The sequence below is a fragment of the Sminthopsis crassicaudata genome, chromosome 4 (assembly GCF_048593235.1).
Source record: "Sminthopsis crassicaudata isolate SCR6 chromosome 4, ASM4859323v1, whole genome shotgun sequence".
Classification (NCBI taxonomy): Eukaryota; Metazoa; Chordata; class Mammalia; order Dasyuromorphia; family Dasyuridae; genus Sminthopsis; species Sminthopsis crassicaudata.
The window spans coordinates 119796590-119816286 of record NC_133620.1 but is presented as its reverse complement, the minus strand read 5'-3'; the positions used below and the strand labels follow the sequence as shown (position 1 = coordinate 119816286).

Below are 19697 nucleotides of genomic sequence, written 5' to 3'. Positions count from 1 at the left end.
ATGTATGGGATTACCTGCCATGGGGGGAGGGAGTGGAGGGAGGGAGGGGATAATTTGGAAAAATGAATAAAAAAAAAAAGTGGGATTCTAAATAAGTTTCCAATATTGAAGTTAAACCTTTAAATATATTCATTTCCTAAGAAAATATTTTTAAAACAAATACTGCTGTTAAATAAAAGTAACACATTTTAATCTTTTATTGATGATTCATTTTATCATTAATATCAACTACTAAACTGTTATGGAGCATTAGGAACAAATTACCTCAAGCACATGATAGTTTGGGAGAGGATGCAAACACATCTTGTCAATATAATTACATCAACACATTGTAAAATATTTGGGCAATGACAGGAAATAAATTTAGGTCATTAGAACACATATCAGTCATCTCTAATGTTTACTTTTTTTTTTTTCTTTCAACCAAATGTCTGACATTACTTAGGGAAGGTAGAAACAAATCAAATTTACAGAGTGCCATACAGACTAAGTATGAATTTTCTATCAAAACAAATCTTTTATATAAAAGATTACTATTAATATTTACTTCTGTCCATTGGTAACAGGTCATGTTACAAAAGAGATTATATGCTCACTTTAAAATTTTAATTCATTTAATTCTCAGTTCAAAAACTAAAACTTTATGGAAAATTTTTCAAGATAAAATTTCAATTTCATGGTCAACTTAAGGCAGTGAGTAATTATTTCTTCAACTTATTTATTATATATGTACATACATATATAAATATATATATATATATATAAAATCATAGATCTGTTATTTAATGTATTTCTTCTTGGTTTGAATTCTTACCAAAAGGTCAATTCTAGATCAAATGGTTAAAAAGGAAAAGTCTAGGTAATCCTGTCCATATTCTGCATCCTTCCTCATAACACAATCCTCAGAAATCCAACATCACAATTTCACTGAATTTTGTGAAAATGACCGTGGGAAAGACTAGGTTGAGATGTTGATGAGGAAAGGGCAATTTCTAGTCAACTACTTTACCTTTTTACTGGCAGTCTTCAAAGAAACATCTATAGAAATATTACCTAAACTTTAGCCATTGAATATAATAGGCCTTAAAAAATGTTGATGAAGTATATAAATCTCAATCTGAGGACATGAAATATTATTTTATTGGATAGACTTTTAAACAAAACAATGACAAAAAATTCTAGTACATAATATATATACTTGGTACATACATCATAGAATCCCTTCTCATATAGCAGAGAACTCAGTTTAATCAGTCTAAAAAAATTAACATAAGGGGGCAGCTACTTGGTGCAGTAGATAAGAGCACCAGCCCTGATGTCAGGAGGACCTCAGTTCAAATCTGGTCTCAGACACTTAACACTTCTTAGCTGTGTGACCCTGGGCAAATCACTTAACCCTATTGCCTCAGGGGAAAAAAAAGAAAGAAAAGAAAAAAAAAAAGGAAAGGGGGTTGGGGGGAGCATTGCCAGCTTCTAGGAAAAAGCAAGAATTTAACATAAGATTTTTAAGAAGAAAAAAAATTAGGAATGAAATTAAAGTTTTCCAAAATAAAAATTTTCCTGCTACATAAAAAGCCTGACTTAAATTACTATTCTGTGCTTTTACAGATTGGCATGCTTAGGATTTTAATTTTATAAATATGTTGTTTGCTTTTGAAGTAGAAATTGTCTCACATAGTTGAATATATTAATTGCATGTTATGTGAGCACCAAAGGGATAAATCTCCCTCATGTTTGGAGAAAATACAAAGGACCCATAGAACAAATACTGAAATTATTTAATATTAATTTTATCTGTTTTTCAGTTTAACATTCACCCAATTAGGAAATGACTAATTAATTGTTATATACAAATGTATAGAGCATTTTATTGTGCCATAAGAAATGATAAACATAAAGGAAATACCATAGTGTGGGAATATGTGAAATTATGAAAAATGAAATAAGCAGAAGCAAGAAAACAGCAAGAATAATTAGTAAAGACTACAGCAAAGCAAATAAAGTACAAATAATTCTAAAATTCTCTGAGTTTATACTTACCAATTTTGTTCCTAAAGAAAAAATGGAAAAATGTACATTCCTACTTCTTTGGAAAGAGAGACTGTAAGTACAAAGAATTGCATATGCTAGCAGATTTAGTTAAAATGTTTGTGATTTTGGGAGGGAGGAAGGGAGGGAGGGAGAGATTTTTGAACTTATTTTAAAATCAATAATATATTAGACTATAAGTAAAGCTGTTCTCTCCCATGATGGGATCACATCTATCCATGTCTGTTCAATCTATATGACTTGTTTCCTTGTCTTATTGTAAATTTTCCATAAAGGGTCCACAAAATGTGTTAGAAACCTCCCTTGTCTTCTTTTGACTAAATATTTATACCTTATCAATTCCTTCTAAGATATTGAGATAGAAAATAAATCAGGTGTCGAGTCCTGAATACAGTATTTTTTGGTAACATACTCTTTCTGCCTTAGTAACATGACTTTAAAAAATATATACATTATCAAACCATACAAACATAATTATAATCTACATAAAAAACCTTACAATCTAAATACAGTAAAACTGAGGGAGAGTGAGAAAAAAAGGAGAAGCAATATTTTTTCAGGCAGTGAATGAGATGTGGCACAAACCACATGGATGCTGGAATGATGCTCTTACTGTTCAAAAATATTTTCATAAAAATGCTAAGGGACTGAATGTCCTACTAAAAAGGAGAAATGCTTTGGAAGAAGAGCTAAAGTGCTTCGTTACCACTATTTTGTAATTCTGCTGAACCATATCCCTAAAGCTGGAAGCTGTTTTCTCTGATATAGCTGTCTACATGTGTCCTGCATTTCCCTTTTAGCCAATTATCCTCATAGAGAGAATGGGAGAAAATTGTAAATAGAAAGTGAGCTTTTCTGAAATTTTTTCTGAAAATGTCTCTGATCCTTAAACATCAAGAAACAATAACTGATTTAACACATTTCATTTATACATATTTATCTTCTCAATATTAAACTTTTAGCCATGAAAAACAAAAAACACAATCTCAGAAAAAACACATAACCTATTGAACTAATCCTGTTTAAAGTTTTATAGAGATTAGATTCCAAACTACCATTTCTAACTTCCAAAAGGAAGCATTAGAATAAGAAAGGGCAAACCCCAATAAATTTGTAATTGGTCTCTAAGTTATTCAGATGAGCAATGGTAGGAATCTCTATCACTGTCCACAGACTTTTATAATATTAACCACGATCTTTTCTCAGGTATAAAGGTAATAATGGTAGGCACAATGGACAATGGAAGAGTCATTGCTACTGCCTGGTAAACCATGCCTTTTCCCTTCACACAACTTTACAAACAAGAATAATTAAAAAAAAAAAAAAAACATAATTCTTGATTGATCTAACCATTAAATCAATTTACTTTTTTTCCATTCTAACAATAAATAAAAGTTTAAAACACAAGAATTTAAGAATGTCTGAAATTGCAATATGAGATTCTCCCTTTACATGTGCTTCATCAGGTTTCTCCACCTAGTAAGACTCAATGAGGTAAACTAATAAAAGCCCTAGCCATGGATGCCATATATCCAGTGGTGCTTTTATATTTTCCCTGTAACCTAGGTTACTTGCTCCTGACTTTGTTTTGAAATATTATAAGTTATCAATCTGTATTAACTAAAATTGATAACAGCTTAATTTACATTGCTCTTTACACAGACATTAGTTTATTTAATTCTCCCCACAGCCCCATGAGGCAAGTAGTGCAAGGATTATTATTCCTATTCAACTGATTAGAAAACTGAGGTCCACTCTTCAGCAATGAGATGAACCAAATCAGTTCCAATAGAGCTGAACCAGCTACGCCCAGCGAAAGAACTCTGGGAGATGAGTATGAACCACTACATAGAATTCCCAATCCCTCTATTTTTGTCCGCCTGCATTTTTGATTTCCTTCATAGGTTAATTGTACATTACTTCAAAGTCCAATTCTTTTTGTATAGCAAAATAACTTTATGGACATGCATACATATTTTGTATTTAACATATGCTTTAACATATTTAACATGTATTGGTCAACCTGCCATCTGGGGGAAGGGGTGCAGGAAGGAGGGGAAAAGTTGGAACAAAAGGTTTTGCAACTGTCAATGCTGAAAAATTACTCAGGCATATATCTTGTAAATTAAAAGCTATATAATAAAAAAAAAAAAAAAAAGAAAAGAAAACTGAGGTCCAGAAAGTTTTCCAAAGGAATAGAACTGGTGCTTGGCAGAGTTAGGACTCAAGCAAGTCTTCTGCCTCCTAGTCAATTCTCTCTATTCCCAACATTACTCTGCACTCTCACCTGTAAAAGCTAAAGATCTATTGTTCTCAACTTTCAAATGGCACTTTTTCAAGTGTCTTGGAAAGCATTTAAAATTATCTATAAATGTCAGTTATTATTCCTGTTTCCATGATACTTAAAATTCAAGGGCCATCTAATAGAAACTTTTTAAGAAACTTACATAAAAATGTAATAATTCCACAAATACTTTTACTTTGTAACCCATACTAATATCCCAGATGTTATATTTCATCTCAATAAGTCATCCAGGACCATCTCCAGTCATCTTGATCTAAATCTTACTACAGGATGCAGATGGTTCTGGAGGAGAACTCCAGGCTGTTGACTGCATAGTCCTTCCTCACTTAAATCCAATTCACTGCATTTCTTGGCATCACCTCCAGGAAGTCAAGGACCTTTTCAAGATTGAAGGACAATCAATAGCAACCAGCCCCTGGATATGGTTAGTCTGAAAAAATAGCTGCTGAGCCTCCCTACTTTTTTTTGCCTAGGGAAGGGACTATGGGTGTAGAACAATGCAAATTCTGTTCAACCTGGTAGAGGTGTCTAAGTTTTGCTAAATTATTTTCTCTTTTTTTTTTCCTTCAACATAAAAGATGGCCCTCTGGGTTGGAGAAAGGGGAAAATATATTTGTAAATAAAGGTATAGTAAATACAAAAGATATCAATGAGATGAATATGAAAAAGTGCCATTATATTGCCAATTTTAATTTTCAGGATCATAAAGAGTTGAAAGGGACCTTCAAGGCTGTTCCCTAATGTTATAGATAAGAAAACTGAGGTTAATATGCTCTGGGGCATGTAGTAGACATTGTTCTCTCACTCCAAAGCCAGGGTTCTTTCCATCAGTCACTTATTTACTTAATTCAGCACATCCTGGTAGAGTTCTCTAAAGCTTGTATCTAAATACGAGAAAGCCAATTGTTGGAAAATCCAGAACTGGTACAAATATGTTTCACTGTAGTGTAAAGTAAACTTAAAAATGACAAGGTAACTTACCTGTTATCTACTAGGTTCAAAAAGAAGTGCATGAGTAAAATGTTTAAGAATTATTACTTATATCTTTACCTATGGGAAATATTTTTATGAGAATAATAGTTCCTAGGTTACTTTATCAGACTTCTGTAGAAGATTAGCTAACTATTTATTAACCAAGAATAATTTCTCTAGATAATTGTTCTAAGGAATAAACAATGCCTTCACCCCAACGTGACCAGTCTCATAGACAAAGGTCCCAAAAGTCTTCTCTCTTTAGTGTGCTGTCAATTGCAATGCCCTTAATTGCTCTGCCTGACTTTTGATCATCTGGTACTGGTGGTATTGGGTGTCAGTATAAGTGTTTCAACAAAAGACAGCCATCCCTAAGAAATACTGGGAATTGGACTATGTTTAATTTAAGCATTTATTTATTCAGCATTTCCTTCCTTTTCTAAACAGTTCTCTATCTAATCCTGAATCATTTAGTATTTAGTCAACTTGTCTTTTTCCCCATTGGATGTAAAAACAATTTTAACATTCATCTTATTTTTTTCTTTTTTTTAATTTTTTATTATAGCTTTTTATTTACGAGATAATGTGCATGGGTAATTTTTCATCAATGACTCTTGCAAAATCTTCTGTTCCAACTTTTCCCCTCCTTCCCTCCATCCCCTCCCCTGAATGGCATGTAACCAATATATGGTATATATTTTAAAGTATATTTAACATTCATTTTCAAAACTTGAGTTCCAGATTCTCTTCCTTGCTCCCTCCCACCTGACCTGAATTGAGAAAGCAAACAATTCAATATAGGTTATATGTGAATGCAAAACATTTTTATATTAGACTTAGAAAATATAAACAAACAAAACCCTCAAGAAAAATAAAATCTGCATTCAGATGTCATCAGTTTTTCCTCCGAGTAGAGAAAGCATTTTTCATCATAACTCCTTCAGAGTTGTCTTGTACCATTGTATTGCTGAGATTAGTTGTCATTCACAATTGATCATCTTAAAATATTGCTATTACTTTGTATATGGTACTTTTGCTTTGCATCAGCTCAAGGAAGTCTTTCCAGGTTCTTCTTAGATCATCCTGCTTATCATTTCTTTAGCATACTAATATTCTATCATAATTATATATCACAATTTAATCAGCAATTCCCCAGTTAATGGACATCTCCTCATTTTCCAATTCTTTGCCCCCCAAAAAGAGCTACTACAACATTGATTGTCATGTTATAACATGATTGTTTTTCATGGTTTTTTTTACATCACTCTCATTTTTCTTCCCAAGTTTTCCTTTACTTCTCATTGATTTTCAAATTGTTTTTACCTCTTCCATGGCTTGAGACAAATTTATATTCTTGGAAGCTCTGGACAAAGGAGCTTTGACTTTGTTATCTTCTGAGTGTGTGTTTTTATTTTCACTGTCACCATAGTAATTTTCTATGGTCACAATCTTTTTCTGTTGTTTGTTCATTTTTCTAGACTGTTACTTGATGTTTAACAATTTGTTAAAGCAGGTCTTTGCATGCACTGTCCCAAGCTTCAGGATTTTTGTGCAAATACTTCTAGGGAACTTTGGCTAAAAATTCTTGGTATACTAATGCTCCTCCTCTTCCTAGGACTGTCACCCAGGACTATGACCTGGAGTATAGGCAAAGCAACAAAGTTCTGCCTTGGTGCCGTCAAAGAGATCCTTATAATCTCTTTCTGACCAGTTGTTCGACCCCCTTACTATCTGTGAGCCAACATCTCCAGAAGTCACCACTGCTGCTGCTGACTGATGGGTCCATGGGTCCCAAGGCCTGCTCCTGGTTTTCCAGGGCTCGGATTGTGCTAGTGCAGCCTGTTGTCACCCTGCTGCAGCAGACCTTTTTGCCCATTTTCCAAGTTGTCTTGGACTAGAAAATTGTTTTACGCCATATTTTTGTGGGTTCAACTGATCTAGAATTTGTTGAGAGTAATTATTTAGAGGGATTTGGAGGAGATCTTGGGCAGATCCCTGCCTTTCCTCCACCATCTTGGCTCTACCTCCAGTTTTGGTCAACTTATGAAAATTTTTGCTGATGCTTATTCTTTTACTATACCTTAAAGTGTTACAAAAGGTAGCAAGTAGTCCCTATATGCCACTTAAAAGGTGACCTGGATAACTCTTTTCTGTGTCTGATCACCAGTTGGTATACACACATGCCATTTAACTCCTAAGATAAACCCCACATAAAGTCTCCTAACTAAAAACAAGGGGAAATTCTGAGGAACAATTCTCCCAAATAGTTAGAGAGTTATCAACATCTGTGGGGATTTTGCCTCAGGATAAAGATGTCCAGTGCCTCAGAGGCAGAATAATATAGCTGGAAAAAGAGATAGTATCAAGACTGAGGAAAGCTCAATGGCTTGCCTCTCCTTTCCTTGAAAACCCACACAGATGACTGGTGAAGAAAGCATTGGAATGGTGGTGTTTTCAATTTCAATCTATTTAGCCTTTCTCTCCTTTCCAATACATCTCTTTCTCACCTTTGGATATTCAGACTCTAGCTTACTAACATTGTCTAGAGAATCCAACTGTAATGCCATATTGGAGCCTGCCTATTGCCTTTTCTGTAGAGGGTTGGAACTCTGAAAAGGTGTATTTGAATCTAAGACAGCAGAGCACTTAAGGCTAATTACCTACCCAATGTGAGATAATGGTTCTATAAACAGATACTTAGATTCTTCTGGTATTTCCCATAATTACATGTGTAATTAAGATCTCTCAGATCTCTGCTTTCTGCTAAATGAATACTGATCAATCTGTCAGTATGTATCAAAGCATATTTCCTTCACTAAAGCTTTTTTTTCTGTGATCTCAGCATGGTGTAGTAACCCTGGGGTATGAGCTTTCATAGATACTATGAGATTTAGAGTATGCTGCTGATATATTTGTGTATCTGTAACATAAGGAGAAGCTAACTAAATTAGGAAAGTCCCATCACTATCATTGGCTCCAAAGTAATTTATCTTTCAGGTACAACTGTTAAAGACCTAGTAAGTCAAATTTGTGTTGATAGAAGGAGTAGCTTCATGCAAGAAATCACAAGATCTAAAATAGTTAAATACATAATTAATGAATTGATGCTACCTAAAATGAGCAGAACCAGGAGATCATTATACACTTCAACAATAATATATGACAATCAATTCTGATGGATGTGGCTCTCTTCAACAATGAGATGATTCAAACCAGTTCCAATTGTTCAATGATGCAGAGAATCAGCTACACCCATAGAGAACTATGGAAAATGAGTGTGGACCACAAAATAACATTTCCACTCTTTCTGTTATTGTTTGTTTGCATTTTTGTTTTCCTTCTCAGGTTTTTTTTCTACTGTCTTGTGCGGGAAGATAACTGTGTAACTATGTATACATATAATGTATTTAACATATACTTTAACATATTTAACATGTATTGAACTACCTGCCATCTAGGGGAGGGAGTAGTGGAAAGGAGGGGAAAAGTTGGAACAAAAGGTTTTGCAAGGGTCAGTGCTGAAAAATTACCCATTCATTTGTTTTGTAAATAAAAAGCTATAATAAAAAATAATAATTAAGCTGTAATTCATAGAATCATGATATTATAGGATTTGTCACGTAGAGAACATCAACCTATTCATGTTATAGATGAAGAAACTAAAACCCAGAGTAACTATGTGGCTCACATCTTGAACTTACTGTCCCTTAGACATCTCAAGTTCATTGTGCCCATAATAAAACTATCTTTACTCCCAAACCCTACCCTCTTTTGAACTTGTTTATTAATATCAAAAATGTCACCATGTTCAAAACCACCCAAGCTCAAAACCACCATGTCATCTTCAACTCCTCACTCCCCCCTCACAGACAATTTGTTATCAAGTCTTGTCATTTCTACTTTTACAACATCTCTAATATACATCCCTCTTCTCCTCACTTTATACAACCACCACCTTGACAAAGATGCTCATCAGCCCATCCATACACACTATCCTATCCATACATACTATCTCCTTGTCTCAAGTTTATGCCCTTTCCAATCCATTCTTTATTCAGCTAATAGTGAGCTTTCTGAACCAGAAGTATGGCCATGTCTCCCAATCCAACCCCTCCACTGGCTCTGTATTACCTCCAAGATCCTCTTTATTTGACTTTTAAAGTCCCTGGTCTCTTCTTACCCTTTCAGTTTTCTACTTTATTATCCTCCACGTGTTCCACAATTCAACTACATTGATTTGCTTGCTATTCCTTACATATGACACTACATGTTCCAATGTCATGTATCTTTACTAATAGGAATATTCTTATTCCTCATATCTGCTTTTTTACTTCCAGGGTAGTTCCAGGACTCAGTTCAAATAGTACCTTCACTGAGAAGCTGTTCCCTATTTTGCCTAGCCCAATCCACACTGCTCATGCATTCCTTCTGAGATTATCTTCTATTTATATTATATAGATCTTACATGCACAATTTTTTGCCCATTCTATCCCCTAGCTCTTTGAGGAGTAGGACCATTATTTTTGCCTTTTGTTGTATGTGTCCAATGCTTAGTACATTAACTGGCACATCTTAAGTTCTTAATTAGTAATGGGTGTGTTTTTTAATGACTAACAAAGGTAATAAGGGATAGGGTGAAACTTCTGAAGATAATATTTGACTGAAAGTAGTAATTCTAACAACAGATATCCAAATTGTATGACAGAATGTTAGAGTAAATATGTAGATAGCAAAAAAGAACTTTGGGAAGTTCGCAAAACAAAATACATGGGAAGTTTTCTATTATGCCAATGGACAAGATGCATGCAAATATAAAGATTTTGAAGGAAGAAATTTTGGGACTTTATAAATGCTAATCAAAAAAACAAAAAAAAATGTAAAAATGTTTAAAACAGTTAAACCACTAAGTGAAGCTCTTTTTAACCTTTTCCTCAAGAATTTTCAGTCTACATTAAAAAGCAAAGACTTGATTTCCTTAGATAGCAGTATATATAGTATCAGTCAGTCTACATTAAAAAGCAAAGACTTGATTTCCTTAGATAGCAGTACATATAGTATCTGAATGTTACAGATAGCATCCAGATTTGAAATAGTTAGCCTTTTACCTTTTTTGTATCACCTAAAATGCTACAATAATCATTGCAAAATATTCATACTGGGGAAACTAGGTGAAGCAATGGATAGATTGCAAGGCCTGAAGTTAAAAAGATTAATCTTTATGAATTCAAATACAACTTCAGATGCTTGTTAATCTTGAGCCAAGGTAAGTCATTTAATCCAGTTTACTTTGATTCCTCATCCATAAAACAATCTGTAGAAGGAAATGGCAAACTACTTCAGTATCTTTTTATTAAGAAAACTTCACACCTGGTCATTAAGAATAGAACATGATTGAAACAACTGAACAGCAGTAAAATATTCATACTTAGAAAAATTCTAGTATTAAAAATAGTATAATCATTAATTAGTATATGCAAACACTAATAGTCAAACTATCAATTATTCTGAAAATTATGGATTTGACTACAAAATTAATCACAATACTTAGAAATGAAGATACAATAAAATGAAAACTAGAAACCTTCAGAACATTCTCTTAAATTCTCAAAATTGGCATGTGAATATAATTATCTAGAGAATCCAACCAAAACCAGTTTTTAAATACCATATGTGAAACTATTTTTATAAGGAAAATACTGATTCAGTAAACATGGGAACTTCCTCTGCATCTTTATTCAAAGATCAGGCAAATTTAATAATATTTTACCTGTACATTTCTTTTTTTGTATGTATAATATTTTATTTATATCTAAAAGCCAAAAACTGAAGCCCATACTACAATGGAAGCTGATTGTAATGTTTCTTCAAGAGAAATCAATTATCTCATCTTTGCTTCCCAACAAACTGCCTTTTTTGGTTAATGTCTCTCTTCTTGTCTCCCATTCTCTATCAGTATCTTCTATTTTAATCCCACCAGTCCCACACTATCATAGTGTGACTGAGAATTTCATGTCTATCTATATATCTATATGGATATATATATTATAGAATGTAGGTATGCATGTATGTGTGTATATATATTTAAGAAATTCCTTCATAGTCAGCTCAATGTTTACTGAGGGCTATAGTAGGATAGTCTCTGGATTGATGGGAAGATGCATGTTCCCAAAATATATCATTTGTGCTATGTAGGTAAAATTTTCCAATGCAAATAGTTTGGCAATAGTGTAGGGGCATTTTTTATATAAGAAAATGCAATCGTAACTCCTTTTCATATTAATAATTGACAATCATTTATGACAATAATAGCTTATATTTTTAACTGGAGAAAATTATTTTAAAGCTTTTTATTTTCAAAACATGTGCATAGATAATTTTTCAACATTGACCCTTGCAAAATCTTGAGTTCCAATTTTACCCTCTTTCCTCCTTCCTCTAGATGGCAAATAATCCAATATATGTTAAACATTTTATCTGTATGTTTCAAATCAATGTCTGATTTCCACATACTAACTTCAGTTTCTTTTGATCTGATGTCTGAAAACTTTGAATGTTTTTACTTACAGTAAAATTCAAACACAAGGCTAAATATATATACAAAGAAAAAAGTTGTGTTTTTAATAGATATGGCCAAGAGACCAGGATAGTAAAAAGGAAAAGAGAGAACTAGAATGTATCTTAAACAGATGCGGTTGTTTCTTAAAGACTTATCTTAGTGGGGCAGTTAGTTGGTACAGGGGTTAGAACAGCGGCCCTGAAGTCAGGAGGACTTGAGTTCAAATCAGGCCTCAGACACTTAACACTTCCTACCTGTGTTACCCTGGGCAAGTCACTTAATCCCATTGCCTCGGGGTGGGGGAAGACATCTTAGTTTGGAATGACATTATAATGCCCCTTTCCCATTCTGATTAAGATGGTATCATCAAGGTCTTAGAGAAGTCCAACTCTCCCATCAATACCATAGCAAAGTTATAAAAGAGCACTTAATGGAAGAATGAGCAAAAAAAAGAACAAATACATTATTAGGTCCTCTTTTCAGTCGAGGACTACACACACACACACACACACACACACACACACACAAAAGACAACTAACAGAACATAAAGACTCAGAAAAGGCACATTCCATGAGAGACAGAGGGCTAGTATGAGCTCCCAAGAAGGGAACCTGAAGCTAGTAGGACCTTGGCCCTGGCTTTCCAAAGCAGGGAAAAGAACTAATATATCTAAATAGGTCATTGCAAAGGGAAGACCTTGGAATTGTACACTTTCACACTTCAGTCCTATAGCAAGATACAGAATAAGCATAGAGTCTGCCAAAGAAAATTTGACTTGAAATCAGAATGATTTATATCTGACTGAAGCTTATCACAGACACAGTAAGGAAAAGACAACTATCATCAGTTAGGAATTCTGCAAAGAGGAGGAAACAGGTCAACATCCATGCTGGACCACGAGAAGCGGGAAACACGAACTAGGGATTGCAGCAGAGGATGGGCTCTCGCCCTAGATAGCTACCCCATGTATTACTGCAGAGGTAACAGTATATATACTACAAAGGGGACAACACCAAATAGGGTCTGCCCATTATACTCAAGAGAATGGGGAGAAGGAACCTAATCCTGGCCAAAAAAAATTCTGAAAGAGAGGCTGGAAAGATGAGTAAATAACAGAAAACTGACCAAAATTTAAGAAAAAAAAAAAAAACATGATGGGGTAGGTATTATCCTTATCCCTCCTTTACAGATAATGAACTGAGGCTAAAAGAAATTTGTCCAGGATCATAGAGCTAGTGAGGGTCTGAGGTAGAATTTGAATTCATGTTTTCTGATTCAGAATCAAGAATTCTATCAATCAATTTTCTAAGTATACATTTTGAATTAAATGTCACAAAGATACTCTATACTCAAAATATGCAAAACAGAACTCATTATTTCTTCCCCAAAACACAGCTCCCTTAGGATTTTCCTATGTCTATCAAGGGTACACAATCCCTGTAGTCACCCAAATTGGTAACTAGTGTCATAATCAACATTTCCCTTTTGCTTATACCACATGTCCAACCAATTTCCAAATCTCATCACTTCTACCTTGACAACATCTCTTCTTCACAACATACTTCTTCCTACTTACAAGACAACTACTTGTGTCCAAGATGTTATTAAATCTCACCTATATCATTGCAATAGCTTCTAACTGATCTCTCTGATAGTTTCCCCCCTCTCCACTCTACCACCCATCACCCATTCCACATCCTTCTTCCAAAGTGATCAAAGCAATTCTCCTAAAGTGTAGGTCTTCTCCTCTCACTCTCCTATTCTATAAACTCCTTTTAGAACCAAATATAAACTCCTTTGCCTGGCATTTGAAGCTACATACAAACTGACTTCTTCCTATCTCTGCTTCCTAGTACATATCATTTCCCTCACATACCATATGATCCAACCAAATTATTTTTCTTATAGACATGGCATTCTATTTCCTGTCTCTATTTCTTCACACTGGCTTTTCTTCCCTACCTCCACTTCTTAAGAGTTCCTAATTCCCTTCAAGATTAAAGGTTAAGTGTCAACTTCTACATGAAGCCTTTAATGATCCCATCCAACTACTATCTTTTTCCTCCCATAAATGAGTTTGGATATTGTTGACATATAATATATAGATTGTAAGCTCCCTGTGGAAAAGATTGTTTTTATTTATTTTTGCATTCAGTTAAACCTATCATGGCCCCCACTCCAGAGTAGGTACTTACTAAATGTTTACTGATAGATGGAAGGATGGATAGATGAGGTATTGTGGAGGTAAAACTTAACTGATTGGATATAGGGGATAAGAGTGAGGGTAAGTTAGGACTCAAAAGATAATTCTGAGGTTAAGAACATGAGAAATGGCAGTGTTCTGGGAGGAAAATGGAGAAGTTCACAAGAGAGGTGGGAAAAAACATAATGAGTCTGCTTTAGACAGGTTAAGGTTGAAATGCTTAAGACACCTAGTTGGAAAGGCCCAATAGGCAGCTGGTGATTTAAGACTGAAACTCAGAGGAGAGACTAAGGATGAACATAAATCTGTTTATATAATTGTCATTATGCAAGCTCAAACATTAGCTCAAAACAATATTATTATTTTTTAAAATATGTGAAAATACTCCTTCAAGGCAACACTCATGTCTTGTATATGCTTTGTGTACAGTTTGGCATGTGCTTTTACTCAGAATTCCCATGGTGTAATAGATTGGCAAAGTGAAGCCTTATTTTCTTTAAAAGAATAATCCATTTTCTAGCAGAGTAAAAAGGATTACTTGCCAAAATGTTGAAAAATTAGCCAATAGTTTCACAAAGAATTTGCTCTATCAGTATATAAAACACTGTAGTACATTTGCAAATCACATGTTTCTCACTTTGCCAAAGTAGGAAAAGTTTGATAGTTGTTTATTTTCAGTAATTCTTGTAACTAGGGTTTGGAGAGTTAAAAAAAATAACTAAACTAAAAATACTAAATATATAGTAAGTGCTTAATAAATGCTGTGTCTATAGATAGTCACTACATCTATCATCTATCTATGAACAGTACTGAAAATGAACTCTATAAAAATTTAGAGAGAAATTATTAGAGAACAAAATAATCTTTCCTCATCTAGTCTGTACAGTCAACTATCTCTTTTTATAATTATAATTTAATTAATTATTATTATATACAGTATATATCCATGAGTAAATTTTTTTATAACATTATCCCTTGTATTCATTTTTTCCAAATTATCCCCTTCCTCCCTCTACTCCCTCCCTTAGATGACAGGCAATCCCATACATTTTACATGTGTTACAATATAACCTAGATACTATATGTGTGTAAATCCCATTTTCTTGTTGCACGTTAAGTATTAGATTCCAAAGATATAAGTAACCTGGGTAGATAGACAGTAGGGCTAACAATTTACATTCACTTCCCAGTGTTCCTTCTCTGGGTGTAGTTATTTCTGTCCATCATTGATCAGCTGGAAGTGAGTTGGATCTTCTTTATGTTGAAGATATCCACTTCCATCAGAATACCTCTTCATACAACATTGAAGTGTATAGTGATCTTCTGGTTTGCTCATTTCACTCAGCATCAGTTCATGCAAGTCTCTCTAAGCCTCTCTGTATTCCTCCTGCTGGTCATTTCTTACAGAGCAATAATATTCCATAACATTCATATACCATAATTTACCCAACCATTCTCCAACTGATGGACATCCATTCATCTTCCAGTTTCTAGCCACTACAAAAAGAGCTGCCACAAACATTTTGGCACATATATGTCTCTTTCCACTCTTTAGTATTTCTTTGCGATATAAGCCCAGTAGTAGCTAAGCTGGATCTAAGGGTATGCACAGTTTGAAAACTTTTTAGGCATAGTTCCAAATTGCTCTCCAGAATGGCTGGATTCTTTCACAACTCCACCAACAATGTATCAGTGTCCCAGTTTTCCCACATCCCCTCCAACATTCATCATTATTTATTCCTGTTATCTTAGCCAATCTGACAGGTGTGTAGTGGTATCTCAGAGTTGTCTTAATTTGCATTTCTCTGATCAGTAGAGATTTGGAACACTCTTTCATATGAGTGGATATAATTTCAATTTCATCATCTGAGAATTGTCTGTTCATATCCTTTGACCATTTATCAATTGGAGAATGGTTTGATTTCTTATAAATTAGGGTCAGTTCTCTATATATTTTGGAAATGATCAGAACCTTTAACTGTAAAAATATTTTTCCAATTTGTTACTTCCCTTCTAATCTTGTTTGCATTAGTATTGTTTGTACAGAAACTTTTTAGTTTGATGTAATCAAAATCTTCTATTTTGTGATCAATAATGATCTCTAGTTCTCCTCTGGTCATAAATTCCATCCTCCTCCACAGGTCTGAGAGGTAGACTATTCTCTGTTCCTCTAATTTATTTATGATCTCATTCTTTATGCCTAAATCATGGACCCATTTTGATCTTATCTTGGTATATGGTGTTAAATGTGGATCCATATCTAATTTCTGCCATACTAATTTCCAGTTTTCCCAACAGTTTTTTTCAAATAATGAATTTTTATCCCTAATGTTGGTATCTTTGGATTTGTCAAAGACTAGATTGCTATAGATGTACCCTTTTTTGTCCTTTGTACCTAATCTGTTCCACTGATCGACTGGTCTATTTCTTAGCCAACACCAAAAGGTTTTGGTGACAGTCAACTATCTCAACCTTCTTAAGTAGCAACCTAGGTCCCTTTGCTCTCCCACCCATTCTTTAGCCAAATCCAAACAGACAATCTAGAGACCACTTGACCAAAAAATGAAAAGGGTATTTTAAAAATCTTATGCAAGAAATCAAGTGAGGTTCAAAGAAGGGATAGCATTAGTACTTGAGCCTTAGGAAGAATGACACCCCAAGCTCAGACCACCAGCCTTTCTTCCATCCAATCCTCTTTCCTTAGCCAAAGTCCAGGAAGCAATACTTGTGGTGATTACTGGTAACTGACTCTGCAGGAGCTACAGTCCCTACATCCTCAACAGCTATAATTATTGATAATCCAGAAAAAAAAAAAGAGCTCAACACTACAGTCTCTGACATTATGAAATAGTTCAATAGAAGCAATAGATATGGTTTCACCTATAGAAATGACAGTAAAGGTGCAGCAATGCCATCGTGCCTGTCATTGTACCATAAGAACAACTGAGCCTTTCCATCTGCCTTGCTGCTAAAACCTCCTCTCCATGTTATCTCACGTTATTGAATGTGAGCTTGCTAAGAGAGGAAACAGTTGTTCAGACTTATTTGTAAACTCAGAACTTAGTACAATGCTTTGTGCATAGTAAGTCCTTAGTTAAGACATTTTACTGATAACAATAGAGAAAATTTATAGCTGCTAAACTTTTATAGTTTTGCTTTAATTTTCTCTACTAAAGAGAACTTGTGGACTAGAAAGGATAGAATAAAAATAGTAAATAGCAAAGATAAATACGGAGATAGTAGAAGAATGAACACTTGAATTACCTGCATCCTGGTTTAGCCCATATGTGAAATGGCTTATCGGAGTATGTATGGCCTTTGCATTCTATAATTCGTGGAATCACAGGTGAGAGTTAGGTGGATCAGGTAGATACCAAAAGTAGAAAGCAACCTTGAAAAGAGCTCAGGAACCCTTACACTAGAGGTAATAGTCTTCCTTGAATACATTCTATGCCCCACTATTTAAGGAAAAGTTACTGAATGTCTACAAAAAGACTCAATTTAACAAAGATAGCTTTGCATGTCTTTATAAACAATAATCCAATTTTTCTTAATAGACAGGATTTCTAGGCTTAGAGAGAACAGGAGGATACCATAATTATAATTTACATCAGTTTAAGTGAAAAAGAACAGTGAGTTTTGTGATGGACACAATACAACATGAAAATAACTATCAAGTATGTATAATAAAGGAAATTGCAATGTCCCTGAGTACTTCACCTAGCATTTTGTTCTTACCCCTGGATATTTGTAAATCAATCAAGGATAATCTTAGAAGCAGAGTCTTGTTATCCCAACCCCTATAAAGCTCCTATAATTTGGGGAAAGAGGTAGAATCATAATCAGGAATTTAATATACATTAAAGGAGTTTTTTTCAGCCTAAGTCAGATAGTTGTCTCCCTGATACGTTGTATGATCCAGTCTTCTATTATTCATGTAAAAAAAAAAAAATGAACCCATCTTCCATCTCTGTACCTGGCTCATCTCATTACTGGAATGATATTTCTTCTCACCTCTGTCTCTTGGAATTGCTCATTTTTTTCAATATTTGGCTCAAACATGACCTTTCCATATGACATCTTTTCTGATTCCCAACCCCATTCCCAGCTGCTAGTATACCCCCTATCAAAAATTGCTTTATATACAATAGTATCAAAATTACATATATATATATATATATATATATATACATATATATGTATATAGATTTAATGTATATATTCACATACATACATATATACCCATATATGTATTTTATCTCCCACAATAGAATATATGCTACTTGAAAATAAACCTTGCTTTTAGCTTTGTATCTTTAGTGCCTAGCAAATGCGTAGCATATGACAAGCGTTTAAATACTTATTGATCATCATAAAATTAGAATAGTTTTTAGAAGCCACCTATTATAAATAGTAAGTGGTACAATGGATAGAGGATAGGACTAAAGCATAAAGACCTAAATTCAAATCTGATCTCATATTTCTAGATCTGTGACTCTGAGCAAGCCTTTTAACTTCTGCTTGCCTCAGTTTTCTCATTTGTAAAATGAGTATATTAGCACCTGTCTTGTAAGGCTGTTATGAGGATCAAATGAAATAAAGCACTTAGCACAGTGCCCAGCACATAATAAGTATCATATAAATTCTTGACTCCCCCTACCCCCAATCTCCTCATTTTATAGACAAGGAAATCAAGAAAGCACACAGTTTAAGTGACTTGCCCATAGTCCCATAGAGAGTAAGCAACAGAGGTTAGATATGAAGCCAGGTCTTTTGACTCCAAAACCAATGCCCTTTCTGGAATGCCACATTGCTGCTGTTTCCTATCTGTCAAGATGTAGTCTATTTTGTGTGTTGTTGAATGGTGCTCTATACTTTCTAACTCTTCCAGTTACCTTCTAGAAGAAATAATACACAAACATGAAGATTTTTTTGGACGACAAACAAGTTTTTGGTTTTTTTCATTTCTCAATCCTAAATCTCATTTTTTGGCATATTTTTCATACGCTTGTGCCAACACTCAGAATGAAGGCATTTAGTACCAAGGTATATGTTCCCTTATTTTGGAGAGGTCTCATCAAATTCTTCATCAAATTCTTCTCTTTCCTCATCCTCTGTAACAGATGTTTGCACATCAACTGCAATTATCTTCGGGGTGGTCTATTTATATTTGTCATCAACACTGTTATGTCAAAAAGACCAACCATCTCATGAAACTATGCTTCTTGTTGCCTTTGGGTGCGTGATGAAACCAATCTGCCAATTCCTCTCTTTTTATTCTGAGGAAAACTGAAGCATTTCTCTTCCCACTGAGCTGCAAGTTGTTTACTTTTTCTCGTGTCATTTATAATGAGAATGTCAATGTGTTCATGCTTCATTTTCTACAGCACTGTTATCAACTGAGTGATCTGGCAAGAAATGTTGTTTACTTTTTCTCGTGTCATTTATAGTGAGAATGTCAATGTGTTCATGCTTCAATTTCTACAGTACTGTTATCAACTCACTGATCTGGCAAGAAATGTCTCCCTGTAGTTTATCAACGAAATAATTAATCTTTACAGTCTAAAAATGGTGCGATCCTTAATGCTTCCTTTTGCAGCACTTCATCACT

The 19697-nt window shown here is 34.2% G+C and overlaps 1 protein-coding gene across 2 annotated transcripts in view; it reads right to left on the bottom strand.

Annotated features, from left to right (window-relative positions):
- Positions 1 to 19697, bottom strand: part of WDR27 (WD repeat domain 27) — a 241045-nt gene that overhangs the window by 114631 nt on the left and 106717 nt on the right. The window lies entirely within an intron of this gene.